This window comes from Micropterus salmoides, unplaced genomic scaffold (genome assembly GCF_014851395.1).
Source record: "Micropterus salmoides isolate LMB-PRFRI ecotype aquatic unplaced genomic scaffold, ASM1485139v1 Ms_hic_scaffold_2, whole genome shotgun sequence".
NCBI lineage: Eukaryota > Metazoa > Chordata > Actinopteri > Centrarchiformes > Centrarchidae > Micropterus > Micropterus salmoides.
In genome coordinates this window covers 40,772,333-40,787,481 of record NW_024041150.1, presented here as the reverse complement: position 1 = coordinate 40,787,481, position 15,149 = coordinate 40,772,333, and positions in this window count along the sequence as shown.

Sequence of the window (15,149 nt, the reverse complement as noted above, 5' to 3'; positions counted from 1 at the left end):
TAAAAACTTGTTAAAGTTGAAAATATTAAACAGTAATATATTATTTTTGAAAGTCCGACCCCCACAGTGTCTAACTCAGTGGTTAAACTGTCATATAACACAAAACAGATGGCTTTCACAAGATGTTTACAAATGCGTGTGTGATTATTTTGCGTTCTTGTTTTAAACTGATTATGCATGAGGACACCAAAACATAAGGCTCTCGAGGAGACGTCAATCGATATGCATATTATTACAGGGTTGTTATTATAGCTTTGATGGGTACAAGAATAGGATACGTCCCCCACATCTTATAGACATGTTTTCTAGTGATCCATCCCTAATGTGTTGTGTATGATTTCTGCAAAGTTTCTAATGGAGTGAGAGAGTAATGCGCCTGTTCAGCCTGTTGAAAGCAGGTGCCTGTCGGCCTGCGCTGAAAGAGCAAATCTTGAATGTGGAAAACCTAACATCCGCCTGATCAAGGTAATATCAGACACGGGGTAAATCCCTTTTTTATCTTACGAGGAGCAAACGGTAGCCTATAGTTAGTGAGAGGGACGGATTTATGTGTGAGAACACAAAAAAGATGTCTCTCACATGATGTTTACAAATGCGTGCGCGAGTGTTTATCATTCTTGTTTTAAAACTCTAAGTAACAAATATTAAGGGGGCTGGTTCCCTTGGCGGATTTCGCACAAGAATGGCGGAGCCTTGTGAATATTTCCCCGTGGGTCCTTTGCACCATAGTGGATGGCTACAGGCTGCAGTTCCGGGTCCGCCCACCCGGATTCAACGGGGTGGTCTGGACTGCGGTGCACTCAAGGCGGAGCCAGGTGTTGGAACAGAAAGTTCTCTCTCTACTGGACAAAGGGGCCATAGAACGCATTCCCCAGCCAGTCAGGGAGTCCGGGTTCTACAGCCGGTACTTCATAGTTCCCAAAAAAGACGGAGGATTGCGTCCGATCTTAGATCTACGGTTCCTGAACAAATCTCTGAGGAGATTTAGGTTCAAGATGCTCACCATCCCCGCCATCGTCAGTCAGATCCAATCCGAGGATTGGTTTGTCACGATAGATCTACAAGACGCATATTTCCACATCTCCATCTGTCCCTCTCACAGGAAGTTCCTGAGGTTCGCCTGCCGTTCGGCCTGGCACTCTCTCCTCGCACGTTCACCAAGTGTATGGATGCAGCTCTGGCCCCAGTGAGGCTCCAGGGCATCCGCATATTGAACTACATCGACGACTGGCTCATTCTGGCCCAGTCTCGAGAGTTAGCGGTTTGGCATCGAGATGTCGTCCTCGCCCACCTTCGGCGTTTGGGGCTGCGGCTCAACGCGAAGAAGAGCGTGCTGACGCCCGCCCAACAGACTACGTTCCTAGGGGTGGTGTGGGACTCGATGACGATGCGGGCCCACCTGTCGCCTGCATCAGGTCCATTTTGTCCTCAGTAACCAGAATGAAGCTAGGCCGCTCCATCACTGTGAAACTCTTTCAGCGAGTGTTGGGTCTTATGGCAGCAGCATCCAGCGTAATCCCGTCTGGCCTGCTGCACATGAGAGCCCTGCAGTGGTGGTTGAAATCCAAGGGATTCTCCCCAAGGGGAAATCTGATACAGGTTACGAGCAGGTGCCTTCGTTCCCTGTCAGTATGGAAGAAACCTTGGTTCCTGTCCCAAGGGCCCGTGTTGGGAGCGTCATGTCGCCGGACAATTATTTCGACAGACACCTCACTAGCGGTCATGGACAGCCGCTTTGCGAGAGGCTCCTGGCAGGAGCATCATTTCTCTTGGCACATAAATTGCCTGGAAATGTTGACGGTTTTCAGAGATCTGAGGAGTTTTCTGCCACGTCCTTGTCAGGACCGACAACACGGCGGTGGTGGCCTATTTGAATCACCAGAGGGGTCTGCGCTGGCACATCAGATCCTCCTGTGGTCCCAGCAGAGACTGCTGTCCCTCAGAGCGATGTATATCCCTGGGACCCAGAATCAGGGAGCAGACCTGCTGTCGAGACAGGGGCTGAGGCCCGGGGAATGGAGACTCCACCCCGAGGTGGTGGAGCTATTTTGCGAAAGGTTCGGCCCTGTAGACGTGGACTTGTTTGCGTCTCAAGAGACGACGCACTGTCCACTGTGGTTCTCCCTCTCGACCCCAGCCCTGCTAGGGCTGGATGCCATGGCACAGACGTGGCTGAGGCTGCGAGTCGCTCTGCTCCCGGGGGTTCTGGAGCGGGTCCATCAGGACGGTGTCAGCCTACTGTTAGTAGCCCCGTTTTGGCCGGACCGAGTGTGTTTCTCGGACCTAATTTTGCTCCTAGAGGGCCCGCCATGGCAGGTCTCTCTGAGGAAGGATCTGCTGTCTCAGGCGCAGGGCCAGGTCTTTCACCCTTGCCCCGCCCTATGGAAACTGTGGGTCTGGCCCCTGAGGGGGCCCAGTTCCTGGAGACAGGAAGACAGTCGAGACGCTGCTCAGCTCCAGAGCCCCGTCCACGAGAAGGATGTACGGCCAGGTTGGCAGGGTCTACGGTGCTGCAGGCGTTTCATCCCCCACCTCATGTGACAGCGGAGGACGGGAGACTTCATCTGCTCTGCCCTGTCAGAGCACTGAGTATTTACACTCTGAGGTCTTCTCGGTGGAAAGCAGACCAGTTGCTGGTGTTTTTCGGGTCCCCCAAGGCTGGGCTCCCCGCTTCTAAACACATGATCAGCAACTGGATCATTCAGACTATTTCCCTGGCCTATCAGGTGCGCGGGTTACCTTCACCTATGGCCGTAAGGGCGCACTCTACTCGAGGCATGGCGGCCTCTAGGGCCCTCCTCGTAGGGTCTTCGCTCCAGGATTTGTGTGAGGCAGCTGGCTGGGCCACTCCTCACACTTTCATCCGGTTCTACAGTCTGGACCTTCCTTCTGCACCCGACAGCCGTGCGCTCTCCTCCTAGTCGTGCTACAGGTTGCTGCACGCTGGGGGGGCAGGCGGGGTTTTCAGCGCTAAGTGGGTTTCTCGTTCCCATAGTGTCGTCACCAACGCAGTTCGAGTTCCCTCAAAGGGAAACATCTCGGGTTACATATGTAACCCTTGTTCTCCGAGAAGGGGAACGAGACACTGCGTCAGACCGCCACACCTCACCTCGCCTGGAGTGCCTTGCTTCATAGCAAAAGGGCTAATGTGTCCGGTCTGCCGGCGTGCTTATATACGCCTCCAGTTAAGCCGTCACACGCTACCCTTCTAGCAACACCAATAGGATTGGAGTAGTTTCATTCATGTTCAGCCCTGCCACGCCCAGAGGCGTTCCCATAGTGTCGTCACCGACGCAGTGTCTCGTTCCCCTTCTCGGGGAACAAGGGTTACATACGTAACCCGAGACGTTTCCAGTGCACTTCCCTAAAACTCAGACCTCTGATAACCACAACAGGAAACAGCTTTTCGTGTGTGTATATTATTGTGTAGTTCATGGAAATACTGGAAAATGACATTGATCCACTCAGTTTATCTGGTATGTGTGTTATAATTTCTTCAGCAACATTATAAATTATTATTAAATCACGATCAGCCATAACAGTATGACCACTGAGGATCTCGTTACCATGACACCTGTCAGTCTGTGGAATACATTAGGCAACTATTTGCCATAACAACAACAGCTGTTTGAGTCTTAGGAAGCCTGAAATCTCATGAAACTTTGCACACATCAAAATGGATGTGTTGCGTTGTTTGATATGGTTGTGGGGAACAGGAAAAGGAAGCCACTATAAATTAAATATGCAGTAATATCACAAAGAGTACCGTCTAGACCATTTTACTTTTAATATAGAAAAATGCAATAAGATAACTTTTGTGGTGATGTGGCCCTTTGTACTTAAAATTTAATTCAACGACGCAGCCCCAGCAGCAAATTTGAGAGGCACATAAAGAACATTGGAATAATGATAATAGTGGTCTGATTTCCACAATACTTTTTTGCTGTGTTATGATATTAATAATAATAATGGACCATGACTTCAATAAGATTGCTGTAACACAGATCGATCTAATCTAATGTCAACTTTTTCTCTGAAATAGTAAATTATTATTTTTACGTTCTTGACTTAAAACCTGAAAAGGTTCTGACATAAATTTATTTCGTCACTGGAGTAATATGCAGGAGGATAATCAGTGTGGCGCAAATAAAATAACAAATGATTTACAGTCTGTAACAACAGAGAATTTACAAGAAAATAATTTAGCACTTAAGTGGGCGTTTGTGCTGTAAAAAGGCAAAATGAGTCTGGTCCTTTGGGCCCTCGTATCTGACTGTTAAACAAACCACATAAACAATTTGCCATTACTACACAGTCAAACCTGACACCGCAGTGCTCTCACTACAATCCTGCCTCCTTTAAAACAGTCTGTCTCTATAATAAGCCAGAGTGACGGTACGCCTTTCAGCTTTACTCCCTGGTGTCGTGGAGAGCCAAATAACGGTGGTGGTCGTCAGCACTGTCTCTGAATCATTCAGGTAAATCATAACACCTTATTACTTAGGAGCTCAGTGTATGATGGGTGTGAATGGTACAGGATCAATACAAAGAAAATGTTGTCAATGAATTGATGATGAATGCTGATAAACAATTTAAATATGGTCGTTATATGCTTCCTGGTGGACAGTGAGCCCAGATTTTTTGTAGTACCTCTCCAGCTTCCGCCCTGTGGCCTTCATGAGCCGGAGTTCAGCAGTGACAGGAGAAGGAGACATATCGAGTGATGAGGGTTGCAACAGAGTCCAGACTATGTGACAGGGCCAGGTTGTAGTGATTAATCAAGTCATCAACTGTGCAGTTTGGGGGATAGCTGATAAGATGGCCTGCAATGGTACAGGATTGTTTAAGGCATGCACACTTGTTTGATGTTTCTATATGTAATGGTCCTTTTCACACACTTCCTGTGTGTGTGCGCACAGAAACAGAGAACATGACGGCAATTGTATGACCTTTAGCATGTGTGGGGCCGTTGACGTGAAATTAAAACAGTCCAGTAATGATAAAAATTGTGCAGCGTAAACATCACTGGAATCAACATGGATGTTAAAGACACCAAGCAGGATGGTAGCTGGAGAGGTGGGGCAAATCAGAGCAAGGAGGTCAGAAAGCTCAGGCAGGAAACTAGCAGATGACTTAGGTGGGCGGTAGACAAGGACCACTTGTAGCAGGAGAGACTCAGACAGAGCAAAGTGAATGCACTCAAATGAAGAGGCGTGTACTGGAAATTCTTTAATCTGGATCTCCGCATGATGTATGACAGCCAGTCCCCCACCACGTCCAGAACTACGGGGCTTTTGAATGTAAGTATATCCTTGAGATGGGGTACCTTGGTTAAGCGCAAGAAAGTCCATTTGGTTCTGTCAAGTTTCAGTCAGACACAGGAAATCCAGTTTCCTGTCAGTTATGATGTCGTGTATGAGTGGCGCTTTATTATTTAGTGAGCGAGTGTTCAGCAGTATAAATGAGGCCGACTTATGGACAGATTTCTAATCACCTCAAGGCTAATGTAACTCGGCACGATGTGAGATTCTTGAGTTCCAAAGCGGAGTACCTTATGAAAGCCATGACGCCGGAGGAGACCGCTAGCTTGTCCAACGCTAGCTAGCATTAGCTTACAAGCCACAGACCATCCACCAGAGAATCACGGTCAAGCTTCAACAGTGACTACTGTGGAGGATCAAGCCGTTGTCAGTGGTAATTTCAGCTGTTGGCCAAGGTTTGGAAGTAGCCTATCGACCACTCTGCAAAGTAGCGTAGCAGCTGGAAAAAGCCACTTGTTTAGGAGATCCGGTAGCGTAAACAGAGCACACAGAGAAAAAGTAGCAGAGTGTGAGAAAAGGAATCCAACTCGTAGCATAACGTAGAAAACCAGCTTAGTGAAGAAGCAGGAGTAGAATCACAGTGTAGCTGGAGTTTGAGCATGAGAAGCGGTGACAGACACGCCAGCGTCCTCTCACACACACACTCTATGATGATTGAACTGACTGACCCGCGCCGCATAATACCCATACCGTGCAAACCAGACTAAACGTGAACTGATGAAAGAAGAGGTGAAGTATCTTCTTCAAAATGGGTTTGCTGAATCCAGTTCTAGTTCATGGAGTTCACCCTGTCTTGTTGAAGCAAAACCTGACCTGACCTGTTAAAAGGTTATTGGCAAGTACCTTTGACTGACCATGCTGCAGTTATTTTGGCATTTGTCACTCCCGACCACTTTGCTTATACTCTGTCATGGCGTTCGGTATGTGTTGTGTGTTGGACAGAGAGGATCCAAAAGCAACGCTCAGGTGAAAGAGGATTTATTAAGGGGAAAAAGGGGTTGAGGAAGTGGAGGTGAGGGAGAGGTGGATGCCAGGGGATCACGGGCACAGGGGACTGAAGAGCAAGTAGGGCAGAGGGGGCTGTGGCAAGGGAGCCGAGGAGCAGGTGGGACCGAGGAGGCTGGGAAGAGGGAACTGGGAGGCACCGGGTACCGGGGAAGAGAGGAGGCACGGGAGAACTGACCGGGGGGGTTGGTGGAGGAGTGTGGTGGCAGGCTGACTGTGAGGCACGAGGGGGAACCGAGAGGGTGCCCTAGAGGAGAGGGCAGGTAGGCAAGCCCAGCTGACTCAACGGAGGACGGAGGTGAGTGGACCTGGGGAAAGGCAGACAGACAGGGTTAGTAACAGGGAAGACTGAAAACAGGGAACAGATGTGGCAAGATCAAAAGGCTTGAGGCAAGCAGTAGCACCAGGTTAGGAGCAACGACGATCAAGCAGAGATTGTGTGGAGAACCGGGGCCGAAGTACTGGCAGAGATGAGGTTGATTGTCGGCAGGTGTGGCAGGCAGAGGAGGTGGCTGATGAGGTGCAGGTGCGGACTGTCAGCTGGGCTCAGGGACAGAGAGAGAGGGAGAGCAGACACAAACAGGCAGGCCAAAACACAAGGAGAAAACAGAACCACAAGAATTGGAATGGCAGGTTACTACAGAACCTTCTGTCGTAACTTCTCGACTGTTGCTCAGCCACTAACTCGTTTAATGAGCCCTAAGATGGATTTTGTGTGGTCTTCAGACTGTCAAGCGTTTGATAGTCTCAAGGCGCCCCTGTATCATGCACCCTTGCTTGCGGCCCAAGATTTTGCCAGGCCGTTCAAGTTCGAGGTGGATGCCAGCGCGGTGGGGGCAGGCGCTGTTCTCTTACAGGAAGATGCAGAGGGGACTGGTCACCCAGTGTGTTACTTTTCCAGGACGTACAACAAACACAGACAGAGGAGAACTGCAGGGCTTATCAAGCAGGACAGATTTACATGATACGAATCAGGTGTGCCAATCAGTCTGCCAGACAGGTGTGTGAGCCAGCCCCATGCGTCCCCACCAGTCACGCCTCCTGCCAACCTGCCAAGGTAGAAAGTAGGTAGAGCTGCAAGGAAGAGAGAGAGAAAGGCAGAGCGACAGGAAAACCAACACACTCAAAAACAGAAAGTAACAAAACATCCACACACAGACCCTCCCAGCTTTGTCATAGTTGGGACGTTGAGACACAGCAATCTTTTTTAACTGTTAAATTAAACCACATGATGTGTGACATCTTTTAACCAACTTCATTTCTAGTCATTTTTACAAGTTCTGAACTTATTTTTGGTCAGATCTGCTGGTTAATTAGGGTTCAAACCACAAAGCGGTAGAAATCTTCTGTTTTTGTCTGTTATACTTATTATTTTTTATCTCTCTCTCCCTCGGCCTTGTCACTTTGTCACTCTCCTCGTGCTGTCACTCGCCTCCTCCTCTGCCTGGCGGTGGCCACGGCTCTCCTTTAATCCTTCAGGGGCCTGTGCCTGCACTACGCAGGGTCGCGCATGTCGGTTATTTTCACACAACGAATAAACAAAAATGCATGCTCAGGCAGGCAATTAGTCTAATTAATGTAACGTCAATCTTGATTATGTCAGGATTCATGTGTTTATTGTTGTTGTTGGAGAGGAGACAAATGTAATGGAGACAGCATGGGAGCAGAGAACAGCAGGAGAACATGTGTCTTAAAGCTGAAAAAGTTGCGACATCAAGTCTGTCATCAAGAAAATAATCAGCAGATCCTGAAAATGATAAATTATAAAAAATAATAAATTTTTTTTTTTTTTTTAAATCAATCTGGGAATGTAATATCTGTATCCCAGAATGCCTTTCTTTTTCTGTTCCTCTGCTCCTGCAGAGGTGATGTCACATGCAGTTAGAGGAGTGACCTCCAGGTGGCGGTGTTGTCCTGCCAGCCACTCTCACTCTGTGGTTCTGAGACAGAAACTCAAGGGCGTTGACTTGTCTGTATAATATATTAATATTAATGGGAGATATCTTTTAAAAGTCAACCAGTGTCATTCAAATTATTGATTTGAATTATTTGAATATTCCAAACATAAACATAAAGAGAAAAAAGCTCTACTTCAAATGAATAGACAAATTTGTGATATTTATTTTGGATAAATTAATTGTTATATAATTATAATATAATCGATATTAATCAAGTAATACAAGTAAATATTTTTAAATAATCATAAATAAATTAGTCATCCATTCCTCTACAAATTGCTATCCATTTGAATGTATGTAAGGTTTTGAACATAAATTTAACAGTTTTGAAAAGACTATTTTGGCTGTGTTGACGTGTTTTTTCTGGTGGTTGACTTTGAGTAAGAAAAGAACTCTTAAATTTTGAAGCTGTGGTCATTGAATGTCATTGGTGTTAAATCAATGTATTTTGTATTACAGCAGGGCAAGAGTCAGTCTCAGTTTGGTTCACATAGACTTCTGTTGTGCTAACAGTGTGAAGAGTTTTGAAAAAGTGAAAACTCATTATTGAAAAATGCTTGTTAGCAATTGTAAAAACTGTAATAAACGTAAACATAAAATGTACGTAGATGTTCTGCAAAGAGTGTTGGCATCAGGCATCGAGTCACCAGGAAATAATATGACCAGTTTCCACTGAATGTTGAAAACAGCTGGTTTCAGCAGTACGTGCACTCCGGGAGGTCAGACTTAAGTCTTCTAGTTTACTTCTTCTTTTCCAAATTACTCAGAAACATCCCCACACCTCATCTGCCTTTTTGTGTAGTTCATTGAAATACTAGCAACTGACCCTGATCCTCTTAGTTCATGTGTGTGTATTATAATTTCTTTAGCTACATTATACATTAGAATCACATATGTCAAAATAATCCACCAGACAATCATCCTGAAAAAGTGAAACAAAAAGCTCATTAGAATAATGATAATAGTGGTAATGTTTTAAAATCAGTCTAATTTCCACGTCACTGCTGTGTTGTGATAATAATAATAATTGCCCCCTTGCACGCCTCAGGTGGAGCGACACAACATACAAGCATCAAATACACCAATGGCAATACAGGTGCTGGTCATATAATAAGAATATCATCAAAAAGTTGATTTATTTCAGTAATTCCATTCAAAAAGTGAAACTTGGATATTATATTCATTCATTACACACAGACTGATTTATTTCAAATGTTGATTTCATTTAATTGTGATGATTAAAACTGACAACTAATGAAAATCCCGAATCCAGTATCTCTGAAAATTAGAATATTACTTAAGACCAATACAAAAAAAAGGATCTTTTGACATGTTGGCCAACTAAAAAGTATGAACATGAAAAGTATGAGCATGTACAGCACTCAATACTTAGTTGGGGCTCCTTTTGCCTGAATTACTGCAGCAATGCGGCGTGGCATGGAGTCGATCAGTCTGTGGCACTGCTCAGGTGTTATGAGAGCCCAGGGTGCTCTGATAGTGGCCTTCAGCTCTTCTGCATTGTTGGGTCTGGCGTATCGCATCTTCCTCTTCACAATACTCCATAGATTTTCTATAGGGTTAAGGTCAGGCGTGTTTGCTGGCCAATTAAGAACAGGGATACCATGGTCCTTAAACCAGGTACTGGTAGCTTTGGCACTGTGTGCAGGTGCCAAGTCCTGTTGGAAAATGAAATCTGCATCTCCATAAAGTTGGTCAGCAGCAGGAAGCATGAAGTGCTCTAAAACTTCCTGGTAGACGGCTGCGTTGACCTTGGACCTCAGAAAACACAGTGGACCAACACCAGCAGATGACATGGCACCCCAAACCATCACTGACTGTGGAAACTTTACACTGGACTTCAAGCAACGTGGATTCTGTGCCTCTCCTCTCTTCCTCCAGACTCTGGGACCTTGATTTCCAAAGGAAATGCAAAATTTACTTTCATCAGAGAACATAACTTTGGACCACTCGGCAGCAGTCCAGTCCTTTTTGTCTGTATATCATTCTTGTTTTAAACTCTTAGTAACAAAAGTGATTCAGATGTGTGTGAAAGAAAAGGATGGGATCACAGCTAGACAGCTGTCGGTTTGACATGAACGTGCGAACGCACACAGCCATTTATCTCTGCATAGACCATAATGTCAGACTAACAGGTATAAAACTGAAAGTAGAGCGTTGATGTTTTATCTTTATCATTGTAATATAGGGTATATTAGTCTATGTGATGCAGTGTTGTTATCAGGAGCTAGAAGTTACTAAGAGCTATCGGTAGAGTTAGTGAAAGGGATGGATTTACACGTGAGAACACAAAACAGATGTCTCTCACAAGATGTTTACAAATGTGTGCGCGAGTGTTTATTTATCGTTCTTGTTTTAAACTCTGAGTAACAAATATTTGAAATGCATGCGCTCATGCAACAGAGAAAAAGGGGCGCCGGAGCTCCACGCCCTTTATAACCGACATGCAGGAATGGGGCGTTCCTCCTGAGTAGTGACGTCACTGACCGAAGGGGGGACACACATACGCGAGACGGGATGACCCCGGTACTAATTTGGATTCCCGCCGTTTGAAAAGAGAGTAAACCAAATGCATTCCACCTGTGTTTAAACATGTATTTAGATTACACAAAACAGTCCACACTCTTAACAATGATGGCGATGAGTTAAAAGAAGCTTGTGACTTGTTGTAAACGACGATGAAATAAACAAACAGCGCATCACATCCATGTCAGCGTTTGGCTCGATTAGGAAGCGATCATGTGATAACAATATAGTATGAATCTATGCACTAGTATTTGCGCGACTGACGCACTGAAAACGGTATCAATTTAAATGTAATTATTCCTCCTGTTCATCTTGAGAATAAATTGTACTGCATACAAGTAATTAATACGATTCCTGATTAAACGGTGCAACACCTTCGAGGTGTTCTTTTGCAGAAACAGAATCTCCGCTTATATTTATTATCTTCAGTCACGGTTCTTTTTGTGCGCCGCATATTATCTTAAATTATGTTGGGGTTTGTTTGTTTGTCTAAATTTTTTTATAGCGAACTTCAGGGAGAATCAATCAAACAAGTGTCTGATTATTTAGAAAGGCTTTAGGCTTTAAGCTATACTACTCGGAGGTAATATTTCAATATATTTTACACAGATGTAGGACTATTTACTTCAAACATTTTCATCCTTCTGCCATGTGAGTCACCATTTCTCATTTCTCCTCTTTATGTGTGTACACGTGGTTCATAGTTTACTTACAGGATGCACATTTTCAACGTCTTCAACGAGTTTGTTTTTTATAGATCACAACCTTTGCTAGGGAAGTGGCGTTAGTTGTTGTCACCTATATTGTAATAATATTTCTTTCTACTTACAGTATTGTCCTCTTCTGTGTTACTTTCTTAGACCGATCATGTGTTTTGCCTGCAACATTTTAATTATTAGCTAGTAAACAAAATATGTCAGGGCCAAAGTCTTTTTTTTCCCGGTTTTGCAACACAAGCGTCAGACATTAGGATGTGATTTAAGCTGACGTAGATGTCATATCTACTATCCTAACAATAGGAGACAGTTTTAAGTATCTGAGATATAAAAAGGCTTTCGAACTAAAAAATAAAACCTTTGCCACAAGACTTAAAGTCGTGGGAAGAGTCATTTTTGATGGATTGTTTGGACGACGCCGGTGTTCCTTACGGTTACTTGATGATTGATTTTAAAGCTAAGACACCTGATGAATTCAGACTCAGAACTGACTTGCTTTCAGACCTGCCTGTTGTGTATGTGCCTAAGAGAAAGTAAATAAACATGTCTGATCGCATTAAAAGAAACCTGTCTTTACTGCAAACTATGCACGGAGCATCTCCATCTCAGAGAGTGAATATTATTAAATCTGCATCACCGGACCTTTTGGTAGCGTTATGCGAAAAACAATGTTTTAAAAGGTAAAATTCCTTAAAATAAGACACAGTATCAAAAGTTTAAAAAGAAGAAGGCGGGGGTTAGACTGCTTGCCAATAAAAAGGTTTGCGCTTCAAAGAAAAAGAAGACGTTGCTTAACCCTTGTGTAGTGTTCATATTTTTGTTATTGTGCCAGTGTTCGTGGGTCTGGTGGACCCGCTGCATTTTGGGGGTTTTTAATTCAACACAATCAAACAATTTTATGTTAAAATACTCAACAGATGTTTACTTCATCCCAATTACAAGCAATATAAACAGCATATATTAATATTTTCTCTTTACCTTTGTTAGATCACATTTAAGAATTAAAGTGCTACTCGTTTTTTGGTTTATTTTTTACTAAAAATGACATAAAAAAAAGAAAATCAATTATAATCAAGGTATGAGTGGAAAAATTCAACAAATTTACAAATGAAGCAAGGTTTTTCATAACTATTGACTTTGGTCCTGTGGCTCGTCTTCGTTTTGGAACTAAGTGATGCTCAATCTCATCCTCTTCTTCAAATTCACTGTCAGACTCTGAATTGTCAGAAATGATATCTTCACATTCTGAAACCTCTTCTTGTACATCATCAAAATCTTCTGTCTCTTCCAAAATCAATTGCAAGGCCCTCTGAGCAGTTAATCTTTTGGCCATCTTGATCAGTTGTGATAAGAAACCACACTGGTAAAACTATATTTATTGTGTCCCGCCCCCAATTTAGAGAAAATAAATATTGGTTCCCACAAGACAGAGGGTAAAATGTGCGGGAATGTGAGAGCAGACGGTGATGGTACTTTCCACACTTTTATTAGCCTCGGGTCCAGTGGACCCGGACATCCTGTGTGTAATGTAAATGTATAGGGGGGGGGTACAGTGTGTTTTCATTGAAAATGTGTTCTGATATATATATATATATATAATAATCGTATAATTTTTCTTTTGATAAAAAAATGGAAACGGGTCCAACAGACCCGAACACCATACAAGGGTTAAACAGTCTGCCGGTTTTCTTCTCCCCCTCCTGAGTATCGCTGCGCCTTTTATATCGAGTCTTATTGCTTCAAGACAAACTTAGATGACTATGGAGTATGCACAAAAAATGTTTCTGGTACCTAAACAACAGCTTGATCTTTGAAGAAGACCTCCGGCACACGAGTCTATTCGAGAAACTGTTGAAAATGAGCTGGATCGTAGTATTAAAGACATTCTACATCAAAAGACTGAAGATCTTCATGAAAAAGCAAAATTATCCATATATTACATTGCATTGCAGAGATTTCTCACAATGGTAAAACAAGGAGAAAAAGACCAGAACACACTAACTTTGTCAATGCCGGTCGCTGAGGATTTTCACTCTTCAGAGCAGAAGAACCTATGTTTTTACAAACCAAAGATTCAGTTAAGCAGTACCTTACATCAGCAACATCGACATGTTGTTTTCCGGTTAGCGTTAAAACATACAAATCAATGCTAAAAGTACAAAAACAAAACACATGACCCATATGAAACAGGAAAAACATTTGCTATATTGCGTAGAGTAGGTTTCACATCTGCATATTAATCCGCTGTCATTTGCTTAGTTAATGCCTCATTATATCTGTGATATGTTGTAGCACAAACACATATACTATATACTCTGATCTGCCTGACCCTAAGGAGGTGAATGATATTATACTAGAACTCAAAAAATCTGCTCAGGACATGATGAAATTTCCTCTCCCTAATCAGAGAAGTCATTACTCATATTATTGAGCTGTTAGCATTTCTTTATTTGCATCGTCAATGGAAAATCCACTATTTAAAATAGGTGATCCAGGATCCTTTACAAACTATCGTCCAATGTCAATATTGCCTTGATTTTCTAAGATATTGGAAAAAGTTACTGTTATAGAATAGAAGAAAAATCGTTCTACTTGGCATTATATATGGCATTTTTTGAACTTACTGACAGCTTTGGATAATAATGAGGCATATTTTTAGACCTTTCGAAAGTTTGTAGGTCTGAACAACAAAAGGAGCACAAACAACTCTTTTCTTTTATTAGAAATATTTTCCATTTCATTATCTATTGTTTCTATCATTAAACTTTGGATACAATTAAAGTCAGAGAGAGTGTTCTGTCAGCCAGAGACACTTTTTTACATGATTTATCATCATTTCCATTCAGTCACATGTGAGGCAGATTTTTCCTAAGTGTCAGCTTTGGTGTGGTCATTTTACTTTCCACTGAAACATTTAGGTTAATAAATCATGATGTTCAAAAGACACCATGATTATTATTCCATAATGAATTCACAATAAAAAAAAACAGCTGCAAATAATAAATAATATAAATGCATTTAGCCTGTAAATTATCCTGTGCATCTGAAGAGCACACAGTACAGAATTATTTTTCAATTTCATTAGTCTGATGATATGATTATAATCATTCAAAATCACTTTTTATCACTTAATTAATATAACAGATTATTTATCCAAAACAAATATCACAGACTTCTTTTCAACTGAAGTTGAACTTTGAAAACTGAACTTTTTTAAAGATCTCTACTATTACGACACAAAAGACAACTGAAAAAACTTCAAAATCAGAACATTTCTTTCCCCGAATCGCTCTCAACATATCAAAATATCACCAGTTTCCAGTTAATGCTGAAACTGCTGGTTTCAGCAGTGTCACTTCGGGACATTATTAAGTCTTAATTCACTTCTCCTTTTCCAAATCGCTCAGTAACAACCCAAGAAGCCCAAATCTCTGATGACATCAAACGGGAAATATCTGGCTTTTTATGTGGTGGTCATGTGTGTATATTATTTGTCTAGTTATTGAAATACTGCAGACTGACACTGATTCTCTCAGTTCATGTGTGTGTGCATTATAATTTATTTAGCTACATTATACATTTAGGTCACATTCAGGACTGGTGGA